Raw genomic sequence first — 21,475 nt, 5'->3', positions numbered from 1 at the left:
GAAAAATTAATAAATGAGAATTAATTAAATTAAGGTTATATTAGAAGTAAAATAGTAAATCCATTAGTCAAGCATGCTAGATCTTTGTAAGTCATACTTACTCTTTACTATGCCAAATTCTATGTCATCAAACACTGACAAATACTACACACAGCAAACTGAAATGAAGACTTCAATTGTGATGGCAGCAGAATCTTTCCTTATTCCTGGTATGTCGTGATGGCAACTTTTGAGGTAGATTAAGCATGTCATGATTGAAGGCCCCAATCCCAGGGAACACTGGGAATCCTGCCCACATCTTCATCTCTCTGTCAGCCCTTGCTGGTTCATTCTGGGCACTGATTTCAGCCTAAATTTAAATTTCATTATTTAGCAAATACCTGATCAACTATGCTCCCCACTGGAATAAACTATAAAGTAAAAAACCCTCATTCTATCACTGTATCCCAGAATCTAATAAGTATTCAATAAGTATTTGCTAGATGAATTAAAAAGTGTGAATAGGTAAGAGTTGAAACATAGAAGTTACAATCAAGAAATAATTCCAGGGAAGCAGATATGGCTCAAGTGACCTAGATTCAATCCCTGGGCCTCCTGGTGAAAAAGAAGAGAAAGTGTGCCCACACGGCAAGTGGAGTGCCCGCGTGGTAAGCTAGTGCCCTGCGCAAGTAAGTCACGCAGCAAGATGATGACACAACAAAAGAGAGACAACAGGAGAGTCAAGGTGAAACGCAGCAGAAACCAGGAACCAAGGTGGCCCAACTGACAGGGAACCTCTCTCCCCGTCAGAGGTCTCCAGGACTGAATCCCAGTGAATCCTAGAGGAGAGAAAATAAGAAGAGAAGACAACACAGACAGCAAAAACAGGAGGGTGGGTGGGAGGAGGGGAGGGGGGGGATAAATAAAATAAATCTTTCAGAAAAAGAGAGAAATAATTCCAGAAGGCCTGACAGTAATATTTCATGTGGCAAATATCCTTAGTCTCACCTCATGTAAGTATGAAGCATCTAAAATCACTTCTCTTTCATGAGCACCTCCAAGTACTTATTCCTCTTCTCATTGTGATGGTTAGGTTATTGTGTCAACTCAGCCAGGTAACTGTGCCCATTTGTTTGGTCAAGCAAGTACTGGGCTAACTGTAATACAAGGGCATTTATGGACTTTAGTCACCTTTGACTTTACTGCAGTGGTAAATCATAGATACCTGATTACAATTACATCAGTCAGGGAGATTGCCATCAGCAATGAGTGATGCTTTATCCAATCAGTTGACTGTCTTAAAAGGGGAAGTGATTCCAGCATTGAGTGAAAATTTCCCAGCTTGTCTATGGACAGCCACGTCTCCCAGAACTTGTCAAGAACCTTCACTAGACTTTCACTGGAGCCCCTGGTTGCAGCCTGCCTACAGAACCTGGACTTGTGCATCCCCATGGTCACGTGAGAGAATCTTACAAAATCTCATACTACTGACGGATATCTCTTATTGATTCTGTTTCCCTAGAGAACCCTAACTAATACACTTATATACATTAGTAAACTCCTCCAGTGCTGGTCTAATGTTTGTTAACCTGTCTTTCAGGATTGCCTGGCTTAATGCTGTCAAAGAACCTGAACGACATTTGTAAAATAATGTAGATGTTAACATTTGGATAGCACTTAATCTTTTTAAAGCCAACTCATGTACTTGTTCTCAACGAAAGGATTATGACAGAAATATTTTCTTTCCCATTCCTTAAATACTCAGAAAAGCATCATAACATGAACTTCATCAGCCTTGGATTTGAATCCCAGGTCTACTACACTCCTGCTGTGTGATCTTAGTTAAATTGTTTACCCTCTGAACTTCAGTTTCTATGGAGAAAATAATATCTATCCCAGAGGATGACTATGAGTATTAAATAATATCACACATGTAGAGAGCATGACACAGTAAATGGTCAATAAAGGACAGTAACCTTCCCTACATCCTCAAGTAGTTTTAACAAGAATAATCAACTAGTAAACTGTTAAACGTAGGACTTAAACCCAGGTCTCCTGATTCCTTAATCTATTTTCTTTTCATATCACATTGGCAGGCTGCCACATACTACTACTAAACACATAAATACTTTCTGTTAATAACTGACGACAAAATTTTTATCTTTTCTTAGTAACTAATTTTAGCTTTGTGAAAAGAAAGAGAATAAATGGATCTAATTAAAATGGGGGAGGTTAAAAAGATATAATATAAATCACCCCCAAAACCACAGGACAAGCTGTACCACAGCACCTCTGTACAATCAGAAATTATGGCGAGAAAGAGGAAGTTCTCTCTGGGTTTATAAGGAACAACTGGAGAAAGAAACAAGAATGACTATGATTAAAATAACTTAAATTTTATGGGGTTTTTTTGGTTGTTTTGGTAAACCACTGAGCAAAAAAATTTGCACCCCATCTCAAAATAAAGATCAAGAACGAGGCATATGTAGGGAAATAAAACCTCGGTGTGCTAACAACATAACTTTTTCTCCAATTCCTTTAAGAGAGGCAAGTGCTTTATTATAATATGGGAAAAGAGATCATTTGTAAATATGAAAACTCACTAATCACGAAGATCCTTGAAGACCACAAATGCCTGGATATAGTATTAATAAACAGCATAAAGGAACAGAACCAAAAGAATAAGAGTTTCATAAGGTTCTTAGAACATAATGAAAATATCTGGGAGATGATACAGTATAAAAATGTAAGTTATTACATTGTTAATAAAAATGACATTGTTTTTAAGTGATCTACATAACACCAGTCCAGGCCAAGTTCTAGAAGACATTCAATGAAGTTCACATCTTTAATAATCCCCAAGAACTTTCTTACTAAAAGAGAAAATAGAATAATTCAATCATATTCTCAAACTTTATATTTCTGAAAGGAAATGCCAGAAGAGAAACCAACCTGACATTGACAGAACACCACAAGATTTGACAAAGTAAGTTAAAAGGTGAGTGAAGCTGATAAGCTGGTAAAACTTTATCCTTGTAAACCTTCCACCACCACCAAATTTCTTATCCTCAATTGAACTTAAACTCCTGCCAGTCATTTCCTATAGAAACATAAAATGTTCCTAACATTTGTGACACCCACAGCCATCTCCATTTATTATTAATCATTTATTAGGAGCCACTGAGATATTACATGCACATCCAAATTCTAAGCAGAGCCTATCAATCCCTTTTCTGATATAAATTCTTCTCTACCATAAAAACTTCTTTTTCAAAAAGGAAGCCTAACTTCCCAATCTAGATTCTCCATAAAAACAGTCTGGTGGCTCTGCATTCTTTTCTGGGAGCACTGAGGTCCTGATAACTGGGAAATGCCTCAAGATTATGCTTGCTGACCTCACAAAAAAATGAGAGGAACAAAAAAATCTTCCCAAAACTCACATGAGAATTGTAAAGTTGCACAGGAACACAGTCTTGTGTAGTTTCCATCCAAGGACCTGGGCTTTAGTCTATATTCTCCCTTAAGAGCACCCTCCTACTGATTTTACATACTATGGAAACTTAACCAACCTAGAATGACTTCTACATTTGATTATTTTTTTCAACAAATAAGGTACAAGAACTAGGATCAAAGACACTGAATCCCATGAAAATAAAATAAATAAGAACACCTACAATATTCCCTACACTTTCCAAGGGAGAAAATGGAGCTCCCAAAACGTTAACCAATTTAAACACTTCAATATTTGACTGATTTATACACACATGCTTTTTTTTTACCTCTCCTATATGCAAGGACTAAACCATTAATCACAGATGACAAAACTATTCCGAAAGGGGATCTTTGGATTTCCTTTGGATACTTCCTAGAGAGCAAACGCTCCGAGAAGAAATATCTGATTTCAAAATCGTGACCCTCCTCTGTTGGACACTCACCACTTAAACATCATAGCTGAAAGATTTCCACTAATAATATGCGTAGGGGAAGGAGTAATAAAACCACCAGAAAACAAATTGGACAGCAAACAAAATTATCAAGAAATAAAAAGAAACTGTCATCGCTACTCTCACTAAAATGACAGACTTTGAAAAGCAAAACAAGCCACAAGATCAAACGACCCCTTTATTTCTGAAGTCACCAATGACAGAATCTATATTCCTAGAAGAAGGGATCACAGACAACTAAAGGACACATCACAACATTGCGTGCATAAAGCACTGATAAAATGAAAGAAAAAAGGATTTGTTCCACACACATTCACCTACTCAAGGGCCCTTCAAGGGTCGGACTCAGAGGGGGTCCCCACTGCAACCGAGTCCTGACACCGGAGCCTGAGGAGAGGGAAAGAGCCGGAGGAGGGTCAAAGCGCGCAAAGCTTCGTGCGTTCCTGGAAAGCGATTTTCCTCCACACACAGGGGGTGGTGCCGGCACCCGCCTCAGACCCTGTAGCACGCCCTCCCTACCGAGCTCCGTCGGGCAGCGCCGGCCTCTCTCCTTCCTTCCGGTTTAGTTCCCCACCGCCCCTCCGGCCGCGCTTCCGAACGCAGCCCGGCCGCCCAACCCCTGGCCGCGTCTCGGCTGCCAGCCCGCCGGCGCCAAGGTCTCCTCAACCCCGCGGCCGAAGGATGCCGGGCCAGGCCTCCAGGCTCCTCCCGGGCCTACCTGCAGGGCGGGCGGGGGCTCGGTTTGCAGCCCGGCGGGCAGGCTGAGCCACAGAAGGGAGAAAGGAGAAGGCAGGAAAGAAGCAAGGAGTCCGCTCTGCAGACCCGCGGGAGAAGGCGGCCCAAGTGCGGGGCCTCGCGGATAACTCAGCCCTCGACCGGGTGCCGCCGCCGCCGCCGCTCAGGAGACATCAAGCAAGAAGACGGCGCAAAAGATTACCGAACACACGAACGTCCCAGACGTCAATGGTGGAGCGCCCGCACAATCGTTCAAGGCACCACAGCCGAGCGCCGAAAAACAGCTAGCCTCCAAGTCCGCTTTCTGTTGAAGGCAAAAATAAACAAACTCAGATCATAAACTAGGGAGTAAAATAGCCGGTGATTCTGCCATTTTTTGTATCGGTTGCCGGGTAAGTTGTTTAGAGAACTGGAGTTTTTCTCGAGAGTGTTAAAGATCAAATCATAGCGCAATAACACTTCTTGTCGAACTGTAGTTCAGTGACTACCTTACGGGACTTCCAACGCTATCCCAATTGAACAAATCACTTCACCTCTTCTCTCCCTTAGTTTTCTCATGCAACAGTGTGGTAAATGATTCCTACGTTTTCTATAGCTGTAACATTTTTTTTAATTCCATGCCTTCCTAGAAATACATTCTCGGGGTGGGGGGGGGGGGGGGACGTTGGAAAGAGCGAGCGAGAAGCCATAGTTCCGTTGTCTGACCTTAATTGTTTCCTCTATAGGGCTAGAGATATTGATTTAGCTGGTCCCTAAACCTAGCACATAGAACCTCGGGTGTACTTCTTACATACATCAAAAGTCTCTGGATTCATTGATAACTGCTCTCAATATGGTTTACATAAGTGGATATCCTTGTTCTTAGGAATGTACATGGAAGTATTGGATGTTTAATGAGCATGATGTATGTAACCTCTTGAATGTTTAGAAAATAGCTAGATGATAGATAATAGAATGATAGAACAAATGTGGCAAAATGTTAAAAGTTGGTAAATCTGGGTATCTGGGTAGGGGGTATATTGGCGTTCTCTGAATTGGTTTTTAATTATTTTTGCAACTCCTGTAAATTTGGAATTATTTCTAAATAAAGTGTTTTTTTTAAAGTCTTTGGGTTCAAAACCTTATTGAGTGTATTGACATTTTCATCACCACAATGGCCTCTTTCTGAAGTCTCTTAGTAGACAAAGTAATATGCTCAGCACAAGTATGAAGTTATATGTATCTACTAGGTACAATTCAATAAACCACATAGTTAGATCACAACAAATATGGAATATCAAGTGTGAGCAATAATAGTCTACCCTACCTCCTCCTAAAGAAGGATGAGACTTGGAGAGGAAAGGATATAAAAAGAAACAAGTTGGCCCAGCCCTTAAAGAGTTTATAATTATAAAGTACACAAACTTAGAGCGTTAGCTTCTTAGTATTTTTTTTAAGATTTATTTATTTATTTATCACCCTCCCCCCTCCCCAGTTGTCTGTTCTCTGTCCATTCCCTGTGTGTTCTTCTGTGGTGGTTTCTATCCTTATCAGCAGTCACCAGGAATCTGTTTATTTTCGTTGGGTCATCTTTCTGCCGCGTGTGTGCAGTGTCATTCTTGGGCAGGCTGCGCTTTCTTTCGCGCTGAGCGGCTCTCCTTACAGGGCACACTCCTTGCTCGTGGGGCTGCCCTACGCGAGGGACACCCCTGTGTGGCATGGCACTCCTTGCGTGCATCAGCACTGCACATGGGCCAGCTCCACACGGGTCAAGGAGGCCCGGGGTTTGAACCGTGGATCTCCCATGTGGTAGGCGGATGCCCTATCCATCCAGACAAGTCTGCTTCCCTTCTTAGTATTTAATGCCACTTTTATATCTCCTTTAAGTCAATGAAAATATTTAAGGCACAACACCTATATATAATGCAGTGTTCCCAGGACAAGACACTTCACAACCACTGTTTGAGAGAACTTTAAAAATAAGTAAACATTATAGCAACGTTTATGGAAGTCTAAATAAAGAACTTAAAAATCTGCTTCCAAAATGTAAAATTCTAATTTGTTCATATTCCAAGCAATCCTTGGAAAAAATAATAATTTTGAAACTTTAATTCAAGCAGAGATACAATTATGTTATTCTTGTGCATTATATCATTTCCCCTATTTAAGTCTTTAAGAGAAGTTACTTTAATGGTTGCACTATATTCCACTGAGAGGTTATACTGAAATATACCTACTCCCCATTGTTGAATATTTACATTACTTCCTAACATTTTCTGTGTAATAAGTACTGCTGCACTTGGAAAGAGGTAGTTATAACCTTATTATGATTAGATTCTATGCTCATAAACAATTTTTTTAAAAGTAACTTATACAAGGAAGAAGTTTATTTTTCTGTCGTGTAAAAGAAATCCAGAGATTTGCAGGCATAGGATAAATATAGCAGTTCAGTGTTAGGGAAGAGGCTCCTTCTCTCTTGTTGCTTTGCCATCCTCAATTAGTGGCTTCCACCTCAGGTCCAAGATAACTGCTCAAGCTTCAGCCATTATGTCCACATTCTGATTAGAAGGAAGCTAAAAGAGGAAAGGCTTGTCTCCTAGCTATAAGGACATATCTTGAAAATAGCACAGGACTCTTACACGTAGTTTACTGGCCAGAATTTAGTCACATAGACACATCTAATTGAAGAAAAGCTGGAAAATAGTTTTCATTCTGGGCAGCCATATGCTCACTAAAAGTCAGGGTGAATGGATCCCAGACAATGAAACATTCCTGGAGCCAGATGAAGAGCAGGCAAATAGACCTTTCTTTGTAGCCTACTCGGGGTTGAGTTTCCAGTCCTAGAATACATGCTTTAGATAAGCTTCCATCCTGGAGAAACTTGTGAAGCATTAAGTGTCTAGAGCTACATCTCTGATTCAAACTTGACTCAAATAAATACATTATTTTGAAACCTTGATTGCAGTGATAAAGGCTAAAAATAATTTCAAGGCTACAAGAAGTTTTTGGTTTTTCAAAAGCTAGAGACTTTTATTTAGGAAAACCTGAATGTCAGGTAAATCTAAAATCATTATCTGAAAATGGATATATTTGAGGAGCTGCAGTTTATGAAGCTAGACTGATCTGTAAGACCATGGAAAAGAGGGTTTATTCTGTAGGAAGAGTTGCATCTCTACAGATAAATTTCCTTTAGAGAACTGTTTCTTTTTAAGTGTGGATTTAAACTTCAGCATGACAACAAACTATTGCTTGTTCTTATGAGACATCTATTTGGATCGAAGAGTTGTCCACAAGAGATGAGGAACTGAAAACCCCCAAACCTATGGGAATCTACTCACACGGGAGTAAGAGCTGTAAAAAGGAAACTAAGGAGGCAGAGGTTAGAAGCATCCTGGGCTATGACACTGATGCCCTGCATAAGACTCATTGACTTCTGTGTTGGTTGTTGAATATTGTATTTTGATGGGATTCCTCTAGTAGAGCCATCTCCTTGAAGGTAGGAAGGTGCTCCCCATGAACAGCCTACCCAGTTTGTTCAGGACTGAGGAATTTTTCAGGGCATAGGACTTTCAATGCTAAAACTGATCACCATAAGAATGGACCCTGCCAATGTCAATCACATGGAAAGAATTTGGACAAAGAGGATTTGGGAACGTGGGCCCTGGGGAATTGCTGGAGAGGGAGAGCAAAGGAGGGAGAGGGAGAAGACTCTGTTCCCTATCTTGGCTTTAGGTTCTGAGACACTAGTTTTATTACACTATGGGTGGTAAAAATCAGACCTGAACCTAGGGTGAAATAGCTCTGTAGCTGTGATGACTCATCTAGGAAGTTCAGGCAGAGGAGTTAGGCCTTGGCTTTAAAAGCAGCCCAAATGATGAACCAGTTATAGATTTTGCTGCTGCAATTCTATTCCGCTTTTTTGTATCCTGGTCTCATTACACTGTGGGGTAATGTACACACTTTGATCTGGAATGGTAAAGGTGAATGGAGTGTAGTGATGTAGAAGCAGCACAGGGAAGAAGAGAAATCCCAGAGCAGTAGGAAATCACTGGCAGCAGTTTAAGAGAAGGCTCGCCTTCTTTGGGATTATTTATATACAATAAATTTCCAGTGGTGGAATTTATCAATGTGTTGAAAAGTATGAATATTTTAAGATTCTAGAATGGCAAAGAAATCAGTCTCTCCTTAAAATACAGCACTGTACGTAAGGATTAGAGTAGTTAAAGCCTCAACAGAATAACAGATCATTAATGTTTTGCTGGATGAACGTGGAGACCCCTTTCAAATAGTCTTTTGAAATTTGCTAACTTAGGATTTAAAGGTCTATTTTCCTTTCTCCTGCTGAATATCCTGAGATCTCATCTGTCCTTTTGGTTATTACAAAGGGGGTCTAAGATTGTAGTCCTGTAAAAGATAAAGCCTGTAATTACTGTGTTGGGGAACTGGGGTGGTCTCAACCCTGAGCTAGTACTTTTCTTCCTTCCTACATTGCCATAAAATCAACAGTCTCTTATTTCCACAAAACTTTGGATAATCTTGACAGACTCTAGAGAGTTTTATGGGCCCCGAGGACATGTGAGTGTGCAATGGTTAAGACCTGTTCCTGAGTTTCTTGTCCTCCTCTCAACATCTTCATTGCCAGGGAAAGCAGATGCTAAGCTCAGTGCTTGAGCTGTTTTCGGTGGAGAAAGGCTTTGTTGTTTCAAGTAGGGATAAAATCTTAGTCTATTAAGTCTAGCTTCTTTTTCCCCCTCCCTACCTCTTATATGTCTTCAGTATATGACCCCATTAAAATTGTCTTGTGTTTTGTCCCTAAAGTAGATTAACTTGCTATAGGTCCCTTTCAGTCCAAGATTAAGGAAGGAACTCCATCACTGTTCAGTTCATTTTAACTAAAAATCTGTTTATGGTCCCCTTTCTGTATAATTTTTTTTTGAGATTTTATTTTTCTTTAATTTATCCCTCCTCCCCCAAATAGTTCTCTCATCTGTCAGCTAATTGTTTGCTCTTCTTCTCCAGGAGGCACTGGGAACTGAACCCAGGACCTCCCACATTAGAGGTGAGTGCCCAACAGCTTGAGTCACATCTGCTCCAGGTGGGTGCAGTGTCTGCTGACTTGTGGCAGCAGGGACAGAGTCTAGCTCGTTGCTGCAGGAGGGAGCATATGCTTGTCTTCTTTTAGGAGGCACCAAGACCTGAACCTGGAACCTCCCATGTGGTAGGCAGGCACCTAAGAGGTTGAGCTATATCTGCTTCCCACCTATGCTTTATAATTTGGAATTGGTAAACCAGTGATAAGTCAGTATTGTAGTTTTCCCTTAATATATCCTGGGACCTTGCTGTCTTGAAACATGTAAGGGCAGAACTGGAAAACTCCTCAGTTGGCCAGATAGGGTCATTTGTGGAAAGGTGAGGCTTATATAAGAAAGGCAAAATCCTCAACTTTTCCCCAAAACCATACCAGGAAGAGACTATGAAACCCGACTAAAGACCTCAAGGGAGGGAAGTCTTCTCAGGCACTTGTAAAAAAACCCTATGCGGAAGCAGATTTGGCCCAACGGATGGGGAGTCCGCCTACCACATGGGAGGTCCAGGGTTCAAACCTAGGGCCTCCTGACCCATGCAATAAGCTGACCCACACATAGTGCTGCTGCAAGCAGGGAGTGCTGTGCCACACAGGGGTGTCCCCCCAGTAAGGAGAGCACGAGGAGAGTGCAGCCTGCCCAGGAGTGGTGCCGCACACAGGGAGAGCTGATGCAGCAATATGACACTGCAAAAACGAGATGCAAATTCTGGGTGCCACTGACAAGAATACAAGTGGGCACAGAACAGCGCACAGTGAGTGGACACAGAGAGCAGACAACTGAGTGGGGGGGCAGGGACGGGGAGAGAAATAAATAATAAATCTTAAAAAAAAAAAAGACCCTATGAACAAATCCTTGACAATTTAGAAATACAGAACCTGATCTCTCTCCTAGATGATTTTTGGAAATGTATTTTGGACTTAAAAAAATCCTGGCCTGTAAAAATCCAGGTCTAACAGAGATTAAATTTGTAGATTTGAAGAGCTGTCCTGTGGAATTATTAGGAATAAAACATTCCCAGGGAAAAATACTGCCTACCAGAGTTCAGTTAGTTCAACACTTAGAAATATCTTTAGTGTACAAGTAATAGACTTGAAATTGCTTTTGAAAAGTCTCTCCAGGACTATCTCTTCCACTAAGGCTTCATGTCACCATCGAGTTAAGTTGTAAAAAATTTCATTTTTCCTTAAATGTAGTTAGTTAAGGCTAAAATGCTAGGCACTTTCCCTGATCACACCCCACCTTACTACTTATGATACATGGAAGGCAGTAGCCTTTGCTTATATAATACACAGCCAAAATTTTTGGAGAAAATTCCCACTTCAGGAAGCTTAAGAAAGAAAGACAGAGTTAAGACATTGTCTTAGAAAGGAAACAAAGCAGGCTTGGGACACAAGTAAAACTTTACAAAGAAAATGAATGTAACAGGGCATCTCTATTGCACAATGTATAATTTCCAGTCATTTCTAATTTGTCCAATTCCACCTCAATCACATCACTGTGCATATTAAGCTCAACCTTGTGCCAAATGGACCCACTCTTTATAGAGTTGGATGATGATGGGAAATAGCATTTGGAGTGGAAATAAACAGCAGATAATAATCCATAATTGTTTTTAGTCTTGGGGTGAGTCACCCTCAGTTTATTCCCAAATTTCTTCTGTCATCAGCTGTTCATTTCTTTTTACTTTGAAAATCACCAGATTTACACTGCCAAAGGCAGGTAGGAAATGATCCAAGAGGACAGTTCAGAGGTATTACATGGTGAGTGGCTAAGAAACTAGAACAAGACAATCCTCAGGAAAGTCTCTTTTTTTCTCAGCAAAGGCACCAATCTGTGAACTTAATTCACACTTTCATTATTCCAATCAGGTTATTTTTATATCAGTATAATTTTAGAAAAAGACTTGGTGAAGGATTACTTATTTCCTGGGAAATTCTGTCCATCATTTTCTTTTCTTTTTTTTTTTTTTTTTGTCCATCATTTTCCACACAAGATATCCAAGAAGGTCTAATTCTAAATTCATTTCAAGACAAGAAATTCTATTCCTTTTACCTCTTCTTTTTAATACTTTCATACACCTTCTTTATTCCCTAAATCTTTCTTCCATACTAGGAATTTCAAAACAGAACAGCCAGACATTCTGACAGCATGATAAGAAATGTAATCTGGGAAGCAGACTTGGCACAACTGTTAGAGATTCTGCCTACCTCATGGGAGGACCACGGTTCAAACCCAGGGCCTCCTTGACCCGTGTGGAGCTGGCCCACATACAGCGCTGATGCGCACAAGGAGTGCCGGGCCACGCAGGGGTGTCCCCTGCTTAGGGGAGCCCCACGCTCAAGAAGTGTGCCCCGTAAGGAGAGCCACCTAGTGCGAAAGAAAGTTCAGCCTGCCCAGGAATGGCACCGCATGCAGAGAGCTGACACAACAAGATGACGCAACAAAAAGAAACACAGATTCCCATGCTGCTGACAACAGAAGTGGACAAAGAAGAACACGCATGCAGCAAATGGACACAGAGAGCAGACAACGGGGAGGGGGTTGGGGGAGAGAGAAATAAAAATAAATAAAAATAAATAGAGACACAGATTCCCAGTGACGCTGACAAGAATAGAAGCAGACACAGAAAAACAGCAAATGGACAGAGAATATAGACAACTGGGGGGGGGGGGGGAAGGAAGGGGAGAGAAATAAAAATAAAAAGAAATGTAATCTATTTAGATATAAGCAGTCTAAAGCTGGATGAATTTCAATTGCCCATAAATCTATTAGGGTCTTTATATATCCCGTAAAGTGTAAGTTTGCTATTTTATATATATTTGAATTGTCTTCTTTAAGTTCATTGGATTCTTGAACCCATACAGCCTCTAACTCCTACTCAGGGTTGGAAATAAGAGATTGGAGTCCAGATGTTTTCCAAAGGAACTTGTGCAAAAAAGTAAAATTATTGCAGACAGGTAAAAGACTGAAGTTGAGACAGTCCCTAACATCATCTTAAAAACATAAAGCTGTAAACTCAGTCATTTACTTATGTCAGAAGACCATTCCCTGCCTTAAATTTACTCTTCACGTTTGCCTCAGATTATGTCTACACAGGCAGTAAAGTAGAAAAACTAAAATACTATCTACATAATTTGAGATAAATATTGTTTTCATATGAAATCTCCAGAAAATTAAAACAAAAAAAATGTTTGGGCTATATGCTATTTTCTCCTTTACTTAGACTTTATAGGTATAATCAAATGTTTGCAACCAGTGAGATTTGAGATGAGTAGTGCTCAACCTGGGGTTCAATGGACAGTAAGAAACTGTTGTCTTGCTTTTGGTTTAGTTAATAAATCTGCAGATGAATCAAGATATTCTGCAATAGCCCAAATCCTAAAACACACACATTAAATGTCAATTTATGACAAGTGTCCCCATACTCAGTCATACTAGATGATGGAACTGCATCCGGGGCAGTGAGGATGAAAGCTTGTCACAACTCTTCTAGAAAGTCTCCCTATTTCCAACTTCCACATTAGCTAAAATGAGTGAGCATCAGTTCCTGACGGTTACGGTCAGCCTCTAAGTCCAGGGACTCCATGTGCTCATATTCTTCCTCGGGGGGCTGATCCATGGGTCCCGTCATTGGAGAGGACCAAACATCCATCCCATGTTCCAGGGAGATGTTGTGGAGAACACAACAAGCCAAAATGATGTGGCTGGACTTCTCTGGTGAGTACTGCAATGCCCCCTTGGATCCATCCAGGCAGCGGAATCGGGAGCAGAGGGTTCGAAAAGTCTTCTCAATCACACTGTGAGTGGCAGAATGCGCCATGTTATAGCGATATTCGGCTGGAGTTTCAGGAATGTGAAGTGGGGTCATGAGCCAGGTGCAGAGAAAGAAGGAACTGTCACCTGCAGAGATGAAACAAAGAAATCATAAATGACTATAAGTGAAACTCAAATAAGAAGGGGAAATTGGAACATATGCTGAAAATGGGCAAGAAAACTCAACAGCCTCTGCAGTCAAAGCACACTAAAAAAAAAAAGACGAAAACAGTGTGTTAAAAAGAAAGCAGGAAGTGGATGTGGCTCAAGTGATAGAGCCTCTGCCTATATTTAGGAGGACCTGGCTTAGATTCCTAGGGCCTCCTGGTGAAAAAAAAGAAAAGAAAGAGTGCCTGCATGGTGAGCGAGTGCCCATGTGGTGAGCCAAGCACCTATACGGCGAGCCAGTGCCCACACAATTGAGTCACACAGCACGATGATGACACAACAAAAGAGAGATGAAGGGGAGAGTCAAGGTGAAGCACAGCAGAAACCAGGAACTGAGGTGGTGCAATTGACAGGGAAACTCTCTCCACATCAGAGGTCCCCAGGATAAAATCCTGGTGATTCCTAGAGGACAAAGACGAAAAGACAAGACAAAAAGAGAAATAGATACAGAAGATCACACAGTGAATGGACACAGAAAGCAAAAAGAGTGGGGGGGGGGAGGGGGAAGAGAAGGAAAAAAAATTGTAATACCATTAAAAAAGAAAGCATACGGAAGCAAATGTGGCTTGGAGGCCCCAGGTTCGGTTCCCAGTGCCTCCTAAGGAAGATGAGCTGGTGCAATGAGCTGATGCAGTGAGCAGGGAGAGGATGTAGCTCAAGCAATTGGGCACCTGCTTCCCACACGGAAGGTCCCAGGTTCAGTTACCAGTGACTCCTAAAGAAGACAAGCAGACAATGAGCAGACACAATGAGCAGAGACAACAAGCAGACACAGCAAGCAGACGAGGGAGCCATCTCTGGGGAAAAAAAAGAAAGCATAGCAGAGCGGATTGTAGCTCAGTGGTTGAATGCCTGCATCACATGTATGATCTCAGGTGCAATTCCCAAGACCTTAAAAAAAAACAAAAGCATGATTTCCAGGGAAGATGGCAAATTAGAGATACAGGACTCGCTTCCAGAAAAGTAGCTAGACGACCTGCAGAAACGGCCTGGAAAAAATGTTTTAGGGTTTAGGACACCAGGGGAAGGTTGGATACCACCCAGAAGAAAGAAGAGCAAAGGAAAAAAATCTTCAAGGGAAAACTCTGTGGGTACAAGCCACAACTGAAGCTGCTAGTGACACCCCCCACCCCCCACCCCCACCCCACCCCCCCCCACCCCAGAGCTGACAGCTTTGAATTCTCTAGCTTCTGGTTGGTGGCTATAGATAGAGGGGGCCTCAGGAGTCCACCTCCCCAGGAAAGGGGAGAGACAGGGACACAGCCTAGGGCTGATTCGCTTTGGCCAACAAATTTGGTCACCTTCCAGGCCAGATGGGGCTTTGCCATTGTTTGCCCTAGGAGCCAGCAAGGGATGAAAGAGATCTAAGTCTCACAATTGCCCTGTCTACTGACTGGGACTCATTGTTGAGGACGCAGAGGGGAGTGGAATTACTTCCTACCCAGGAAAAGGGAGGGGCTCCCAGCAAAGGCTGGATAATAGCCTCTGAGAAAGTTTGATTTGTAAGACTCTGAATAGCCTTGAAGCAGGATCTTCTGTCACACTGTTTGGGTTGAGGTTGCCGTGAACACATTCCGACCAGGGTTTGAGCTGAGAGGTTTGTCAAAGAGTGCCATCTCTGGCAGACCAAGGAAGTGCACACAAGGAGAGGCTTTTCTGGGCCTTTATAGTCTCTCCTGCGCCCCCCAAGGTCCTTGAAAACGGGTCTTCAACCCATTATTGGGTCCATGGCCCAGATTTGAGCAACTAAACAGGGACAATCTTCAAGAGCCAACACAGGTTGAACTAAGAATAAAAGAAAAGCAGTAACACACAGCCCCTGCCACTAAATCCCTATGTAAGAGAGAGAAATTGAGCATCAAAGGAAAGTCACCATCATAATCAAATGCCCAGACATCAGCAAAAAAATTATAAGCCATACTAAGAAAATAGAAGATATGGCCCAAGCAAAGGAATATATCAAAAGTCCCATTGAGACATGGGAATTGAGACAACTAATCAATGAGGTTCATACAAATCTCCTAAATCAAATGAACGACTTGACAGGCAATATGGCTAAAGAAATAAAGGACATCAAGAAGACACTGGTAAAAAAAAAAAAAAGTCAGTGGTAGGAAGCAGATATTGCTCAGGCGACTGGTTTCCCACCTACCACATGGGAGTTCGCTGGTTTGGATCCCAGTGCCTCCTAAAGAAGAGAGTGAACTGACATGATGGGCAGGTGCAGCAAGCTGACACAACAAGAGACACAAGAAGAAAAAGCATGATGAGAGACATAACAAAGCAGGGAGCAGAGGTTCCCAGTGCCTCCTAAAGAACACAGGGGAAACGGACTTGGCCCAGCGGTTAGGGCGTCTGTCTACCACATGGGAGGTCCACGGTTCAAACCCCGGGCCTCCTTGACCCGTGTGGAGCTGGCCCATGTGCAGCACTGATGCGCGCAAGGAGTGCCCTGTCACGCAGGGGTGTCCCCCGTGTAGGGGAGCCCCAAGCGCAAGGAGTGTGACCCATAAGGAGAGCCGCGCCCAGTACTAAAGAAAGTACAGCCTGCCCAGGAATGGCGCCGCCCACACTTCCCGTGCTGCTGATGACAACAGAAGCGGACAAAAGAAACAAGACGCAGCAAATAGACACAGAGAACAGACAACCGGGGAAAGGGAGGGAATTAAATAAATAAATAAATCTTCGGGAAAAAAGAAAAAAAGAAAAGAACACAGTGGACTGACAAGATGGCAGGCATGGTGAGCTGGTGCAACAAGATGATGCAACAAAATGACGCAACAAGAAATGAGAGGAGGGGAAACGGATTTGGCCCAGTGGTTAGGGCGTCTGTCTACCACATGGGAGGTCCACGGTTCAAACCCCGGGCCCCCTTGACCCATGTGGAGCTGGCCCATGCGCAGTGCTGATGTGCGCAAGAAGTGCCACGCCACACAGGGGTGTCCCCCACGTAGGGGAGCCCCACGCGCAAGAAGTGCACCCTGTAAGGAGAGCCGCCCAGCGCGAAAGAAAGTGCAGCCTGCCCAGGAATGGCTCCGCCCACACTTCCCGTGCCGCTGATGACAACAGAAGTGGACAAAGAAATAAGACGCAGCAAATAGACACAGAGAACAGACAACTGGGAGGGAGGGGGAATTAAATAAATGAAAAAATAAATCTTAAAAAAAAAAAAAAGAAATATGATGAGAGACACAACAAAGCAGGGAGCAAAGGTGGCTTAGGTGATTAGGCACCTCCCTCCTACATCGGAGGTCCCCGGTTTGGCTCCCAGTGCCTCCTAAAGAGACAAGGAAGAGAATAGATACAGCAAGTGAAAAAACCAACAAGGAGGTGGGGAGAAATGAATAAATAAACTAAAAGAAGGGGGGAAGGAGACATAGCTCAGACAACTGGACTCCCACCAACCACATGGGAGGTCACTGGTTCGGATCTTGGTGCCTCCTAAAGAAGACAGTGAGCTGGAACAATGGGCAGGTGTGGCAAGTTGACATAAGAGACACAAGAAGAAAAAACAAAATGAGAGGGAAACAGATGTGGCTCAACCAATTGGGCTCTCGTCTACCATATAGGAAGTCCAGGGTTCAATGCCCAGGGCCTCCTGATGAGGGCAAAGCTGGCCCACATGGTGAGCTGGCCCATGCAGAGTGCCAGTCCACACGGGAATGCCGCCCCACACAGGAGTGCCGCCCTGCATGAGAATGCCAACCAGCGTGGGAAATCCACCCTGTGCAGGAGTGCTAGCTGATACAGACAGCTGGTGCAGCAAGATGATGAAACAAGAGACACAGAATAGAGAAAGTGAGAAGACAGGGAGTTGAGGTGGCACAAGAAAGTAATCACCTCTCTCCCATTCCAGAAGGTCCCAGAATCAGTTCCCAGAGCCACCTAATGAGAATAGAAGCAAACACAGAACACACAGTGAATGGACACAGAGACCAGACAATGGGGGGAATGGGGGAGGGGGAGAAATAAATAAAACAAATCTTAAAAAAAAAACCAAAAGACTTAATGAGAGACACAACAAAGCAGTAAGCAGGGGTTCCCACCAGGGCCTTCTAAAGAAGAAAGTGAGGTGACTCAACAAGAGACACAGGGAGGAAAAACATAATGAGAGACACAACAAAGCAGGGAGCAGAGGTGGCTCAAGTGATTAGGAACCTTCCTCTCCCATCAGAGGTCCCAGGTTCGGCTCCTGGAGCCTCCTAAAGAAACAAGAAAGACAAACAAACACAGCAAGTGCAAACAACAAGGGAGCAGGGAGAAATAAATAAATCTTCAAAAAAAAAAAAAAAGAGACACTGGGCTAAAGAAACTCCAATAGCCTTTTTTAAAGAAATAGAAAGCCAAATTATGAAATTTATTTGGAAGATTAAGGGGTCCAAAATAGCCAGAAACATCTTAAAAAGGAAGAACCAAATTGGAGGACTTTTACTTTCAGACGTTAAATCATATTACCTAGCTACAGTGATTAAAAAAACAGCATATTACTGGCATAAAGATAGACATATAGATCAAGAGAACTAAACTGATGGTTCATAAATAGAGCCTTTTATCTATGGACAACTGATTTTGGAAAAAGCTGTCAAACCCACCCAGCTGGAGCAAAACAGTCTATTCAAAAATTGGTGTTGGGAAAATAGGCTATCCATATCCAAAAGAAAGAAATAGGACCCCTACCTCACACCTTACACAAAAATTAACTTAAAATGGATCAAAAACCTAAGTATAAAAGCAAGAACCATAAAACTCCTAGAAGAAAATGTAAGGAGACATTTTCAAAATCCGGTGGTAGGTGGGTTTCTTAAACCTTACACCAAAAACACAAGCAATAAAAGGAAAAACAGATAAATGGGACCCTCCTCAAATTTAAACTTTTATGTTTCAAAGGACTTTGTCAAGAAGGTGAAAACACAGCCCAGTCAATGGGAGAAAATATTTGGAAAACACACATCCAATAAGGGTTTGATTTCCATACAGTATAAAGAGATCATACAACTCAACAATACAAAAGCAAGGAATCCAAGTTAAAAATGGGCAGATGTGGCTGAAACAATTGGGCTCCTATCTACCATATGGGAGTCTCTAGGTTTGGTTTCTGGGGCCTCCTGGTGAAGGTGAGCCATACTGTGTGGTAAGCTGGCCTGCAGGGTGAGCAGATGCAACAACATCTGAAAAATGAGACACAGAGGAAAGATGAGAGACACAAGAACAAGGGAGCTGAGGAGGCTCAAGCGATTGAGTTCCTCACCCATATCAGAAAGTCCCAGGATTGGTTCCTGGTGCCCCTTAAAGAGAAGACGAGAAGAGAAGACAAGCAGACACAGAAGAACAAGCACAAAATGGACACAGAGAGCAGATAGCAAGCACAAGAAGCAAGAGGGGGGTGGATAAATAAAGAGGAAATACAAATTATAAAAAATGTTCAATATCACTAGCTATTAGGGAAATACAAATCAAAACTATGAGATATCATCTCACACCTCACAGAATAGTCATTATTTAAAAAACAGAAAACAATAAGTGCTGGAAAGAATGTGGAGAAATAGGAATACTCCTTCACTGTTGGTGAGAATGTAGAATGGTGCAGTCTCTGTGGAAAACATTTGGAAGTTCCTCGGGAAGCTAAATATAGAACTACCATATGATCCAGCAATTCCTCTACTAGGAATATATCCAGAAGAAAACAATGATGCGAAAAGACATTTGTACACAGATATTCATAGCAGTGTTATTGACAATTGCCAAGAGATGGAAACAAACCAAGTGTCCATCAACTGATGAAAGGAAAAACAAAATGTGGTGTGTATATATATATATATATATGATGGAATACTATGGTCCCACAAGAAGAAAGGAAATTGGGATATATATAATGACACAGATGAACCTTGAGGACATTATGCTAAGTGAAATAGGATAGACACAAAAGGACAAATATTGTATGGTCTCACTAATATGAACTAAATATGAAGAATGAACACATGGAATTAAAACCTAGACCATACGTTACTAGGAGACAGGATGAAGCCTGAGCAGGTATTGATGCTTAATGTATGTAGAATTTTAAATGAGCATGACTGTAAAAGTCTGGAAATGGATAGTATTGATGGTAACACATTAAACTGAGTATAAGTATCATGTTTGGTTTATAAAAGGAATTGTGGCTGAAAGGGTAGTCTAAGGGTATAAATATCAACTGAAAGGAAGTTAGAGAATAACCTAGAGACTGAATAACATAGATGAATCAGAGGTGGATGAGGATTGTGGTTAATAACACAAATAGGAAAATGTCCTTCTATGAACAAAAACAAATGTACATCACTATTAAAGGTGGTAAAGAATATAGTGAAGCATGGGAAAAATACAAGTAATGTAATTTATAGACTATACTTAATAGCAATGTTGTAATATTCTAGCATAAATGTCAAAGAAGGTACTGTATCAATGCTAAGGATCAGTAATAGAGGGTATGGGATTTTTTCTTTTGGACTAAGGAAAACATTTCAAAATTTACTAGGGTGATAACTTTAAAACTCTGTCATGAAAGTGAGACACTGAGTGTATACAAGACATGGGACTGTATAACACTGAATCATGTGGTTGAAGATGGACTGTGGTTAATGGTAAAAATATGACAGTGTTTTCTAATGAACTATAACAAAAGTACAATACTAATACATAGTGTTAATAATAGGGTGCATGGAAAAACACATGAAGTATACACTGTGAATCATAGTTAATGGTAATACTCTATTCATGTTCTTTCTTTTTTTAATAAAGATTTATTTATTTATTTTCCTCCATCCCCCCACCCCCACCCCAGTTGTCTGCTCTCTGTGTCCATTTACTGTGTGTTCTTTTGTGACCGCTTCTATCCTTATCAGCAGCACCGGGAATCTGTGTTTCTTTTTGTTGCATCATCTTATTGTGTCAGCTCTCCGTGTGTGTGGTGCCATTTTTGGGCAGGCTGCACTTTCTTTTGTGCTGGGTGGCTCTCCTTATGGGGCGCACTCCTTGTGCGTGGGGCTTCCCTACGCGGGGGACACCCCTGCATGGCACGGCACTCCTTGAGCACATCAGCTCTGTACATGGGCCAGCTCCACACGGGTCAAGGAAGCGCAGGGTTTGAACCACCGAACTCCCATGTGGTAGGTGGATGCCCTATCCATTGAGCCAAGTCTGCTTCCCTGTTCATGTTCTTTCATAATCTGTAGCACATGTTCCATAGGGTAAAGTATTGGTGAAGGGGTAATGTACAGGAATTCTGCACATTACACATTGATTTTTTTATAAACTCACAACTTCTCTAATAAAAAAGGGGGGGGGGGGAAGATGACACTGGGCGAGCACAAAGAATTTGAAAACCTGAATAGAAAAATAAAATTTTAAAATTAAAATTAAAAAAATTAAGGGAATAAAAGACACAATAGGTGAGATAAAAAACACATTAGAGATATACAACAGCAGACCCAAAATAATATTAATAGAAGAACGAATAAGTGATACAGAAGACAGAATAGCTGAAATTGAAGAGAGAGGAGACAGAGAAAATAATGGGAAAAAATTGAGCAGGAGCTCACAGAGTTGAAAGATAACACGAAGTGGAACATACATTTCCTGGACATTCCAGAAGGAGAAAAGAAAAGAAAAGGGGCAGAAAGAGTACCTGAGGAAATCATAGCTGAAAATTTCCCAACTCTCATGGAAGAAATGAACTTCCATGTCTAAGAAGCACACTGTACCCCAATCAGAATAAATCTGAATAGACCT

At 41.8% G+C, this 21,475-nt stretch overlaps 1 protein-coding gene and 1 non-coding gene across 9 annotated transcripts in view; both read right to left on the bottom strand.

Annotated features, from left to right (window-relative positions):
• The window catches only part of AMBRA1 (autophagy and beclin 1 regulator 1), a 197,029-nt gene extending 191,781 nt beyond the window's left edge, over positions 1 to 5,248 (bottom strand). For 3 of the 8 annotated variants that reach the window (XR_011649911.1, XM_004457907.4, XM_004457910.4), the window contains exon 1: positions 4,642 to 4,888. The gene's annotated coding sequence lies outside the window, so the exon portion shown is untranslated. Of the gene's footprint in view, positions 1 to 987; positions 1,137 to 4,641 lie in introns of all 8 variants that reach the window. The other 5 variants (XM_058306283.2, XM_058306282.2, XM_058306281.2 and 2 more) reach the window with 5 other exon arrangements.
• A 5,870-nt stretch (positions 5,249 to 11,118) lies between these two features.
• LOC101417854 (uncharacterized) overlaps positions 11,119 to 21,475 on the bottom strand; it is a 32,463-nt gene continuing 22,106 nt past the window's right edge. The window contains exon 3 of the transcript XR_011649909.1: positions 11,119 to 13,624. This is a non-coding gene — a transcript (uncharacterized protein). The remainder of the gene's footprint in view (positions 13,625 to 21,475) is intronic.

This window comes from Dasypus novemcinctus, chromosome 10 (genome assembly GCF_030445035.2).
Source record: "Dasypus novemcinctus isolate mDasNov1 chromosome 10, mDasNov1.1.hap2, whole genome shotgun sequence".
NCBI lineage: Eukaryota > Metazoa > Chordata > Mammalia > Cingulata > Dasypodidae > Dasypus > Dasypus novemcinctus.
Note: the sequence above shows the minus strand (reverse complement) of the source record. Positions and strands in the feature narration are given on the sequence as shown.